Below are 2,818 nucleotides of genomic sequence, written 5' to 3'. Positions count from 1 at the left end.
GCAACAGTACGGCAGCAATAGAAAGGGATTTTAACCACCCAAACATTAACTGAGATAGTTTTAGTGTAAAAGGAATTGAGGGAGCAGAATTCTTGTGATGCATTCAGGAGAAATATTTTAGCGAATATGTAGCAAGTCCAACAAGAGAGGACGCAGTTTTAGGAAATGAAGATGGGCAGGTGGAAGGAGTGGCAGTGGGAGAGCATTTTGGTGATAGTGATCATAATTCAGTCAGTTTTAACATAATTATGGAAAGGACAAGGATACAACAAGAGTTAGAGTTCTCAATTGGGGCAAGGCCAACTTTACTAAGCTGAGGAGTGATTTAGCGAAAGTGGACTGGAAACAGGTACTTGAAGGTAAATCAGTGTCAGAGCAATGGGAAGAATTCAAGGGGAGATTCCAGGGGTTCAGAGTCAACATGTTCCCTCAAAGAAAAAGGGTGGGAAGGCCAAATCAAGAGCCCCATGGATGTCAAGGAGCTTATGGGTATGATATGGCAGTAAAGGAAAAATTATGCCCGACACAGAGAACTCAATACTACAGAAAGCTGAGAGGTCTATAGAAGGTGGAGGGGGGAAATCAACATTGAAATTAGGAAAACTAAGAGAGGCATGAAAGAATATTGGCAATCAAAATCAAGGTAAACACAAAGATGTTTTATCAATACATTAAGAATAAAAGGATAACTAAGGAAAGAAGAGGGCACAGAAAAGACCATAAAGGTAACCTATATGTAGGGCAGAAGATGTTGGCATTGTTCTTAATAAATACTTTGCATCTGTCTGCACAAAAGAGGGGGACGATGCAGATATTGTAGATAAGGAAGAGGGGTGTGAAGTATTGGATATGATCAACAGAGGGAGAGAGGACATACTAATGGAATTAGCTTATTTGTAAGTTGATAAATCACCAGGGATGGATGAAATGTACCCCAGGCTGTAAAAAGAAGCAAGAGAAGAAATAGCGGAAGGTCTGACCATTGTTTTCCAGACCTCACTGGATACAGGTGTTGTGCTGGAGGATTGGAGGACTGCTAACATTGTACCTCTGTTTCAAAAGGGAGTGAGGGCTAGACCGAATAATTACAGGCCAGTCGGTCTAACCTCAATAGTGGGAAAATTATTGGAATCTATTCAGAGAGACAGGATAAAATGTCACTTAGAAAGGCACAGATTAATCAAGGATAGTCAGCATGGATTTGTTAAGGGAAGATCTTGTCTGAACAACTTGATCGAAATTTTGAAGAATTAACAAGGAAAATAGATGATGGTCGTGCAGTTTATGATGTGGTCTACATGGATGTAAATGTAGGGGGCATGATCAAGAAGTTTGCAAATGACACAAAGATTGGCCATGTGGTAAATAGCAAGGAGGATAACTGTAGGCTGCAGGAAGATCTTGATGGTCTGGTCAGATGGGCAGAAAAATGGCAAATTGAATTCAATCCAGAGAAGTGTGAGGTGATGCATTTGGGGAGGTCAAACAAGGCAAAGGAATACACGATTAATAGGAAAATGCTGAGAGGTGTAGAGGAAGTGAGGGACCTTGGAGTAAATGTCCACAGATCCTTGAAGGTAGCAGGACAGATCGATAAGGTGGTAAAAAGGCATATGGAATCCTTTTTTTTCGACGAGGTATAGAATATAAGAGCAGGGAGGTTGTACTGTAACTGTATAAATCATTAGTCAGGCCACAACTTGAGTACTGTGTGCAGTTCTGATCACCTCATTACAGAAAGGATGTAATTGCCCTGGAGAGGGTACAGAGGAGATTTACGAGGATGTTGCCGGGACTGGAAAAATGCAGCTATGGGGAAAGATTGGATAGGATGGAGCTGTTCTCCTTGGAACAGAGGAGGCTGAGGGGTGATCAGACTGAAATGTACAACATTTTGCGGGGCCTGTATAGAGTTGAAGTGAAGGGCCTGTTCACCTTAGCAGAGAGGTCAGTGACTAGGGGAATAGATTTAAAGTTATTGGTATAAAGATTACAGAGGATATGAGGAAAAGTTTTTTTTCAGCCAGAGGGTGGAGGGGGTCTGGAACTCACTGCCTGATAGGGGAGTTGAGACAGAAACCCTCAACTCATTCAAAATGAGTCTGGATATACACCTCAAATGACGTAATCTGCAGGGTTATGCACCAAATGCTGAAAGGTGGGATTAGAATGGGTGGACAGTTTTCATCTGGCACAGACACAATGGGCCAATTGGCCTCTTCCTGTGCCATAAACTTACTTTGATTCTATAAATTACCCAGCTGCTGCAGTGGAATTTGAACTCATGTCTCTGGTCCATTAGTGGAGACTTTTGGATTACTCGTCCTGTAAAGTAACCACAAAATCACCATACCCCTGGATGAGAGTTTTTACAGGTTTGTAATTTTATTTTCAGATACGGCACTGAAACAGGCCCTTCAACCCACCGAGTCTGTGCCAACCAACAACCACCCATATACACTAATCCTACATCAATCCCATATTCCCTCCCACATCTTCACACGAGGGGCAATTTACCTAACAACCTGCAATTCTTGGGCTGTAAGAGGAAACTGGAGCACACAGCAGAAATCCACGCGGTCACAGGGAGAACTTGCAAACTCTGCAGAACTGAACCCAGGTCAGTGGAGCTTTGCATCTGCAATGCTAACCACTGCGCCACTGTGTCGCCATAATGTGGAGTTCAGTCTACACAAATGGAATTGATAATCTATTTCACTCTGATCATGTATGAGATGTTTTTGGCTGGAAAATAATGCGTATCATAGACAACTGTATTTTTTATTTCCGCAGTCTGGGTGAGTTCTGTCCAGGCATC

This window comes from Heterodontus francisci, unplaced genomic scaffold (assembly GCF_036365525.1).
Source record: "Heterodontus francisci isolate sHetFra1 unplaced genomic scaffold, sHetFra1.hap1 HAP1_SCAFFOLD_97, whole genome shotgun sequence".
NCBI lineage: Eukaryota > Metazoa > Chordata > Chondrichthyes > Heterodontiformes > Heterodontidae > Heterodontus > Heterodontus francisci.
The sequence above is the reverse complement of the archived record's forward strand: the minus strand, read 5'-3'. Positions refer to the sequence as shown.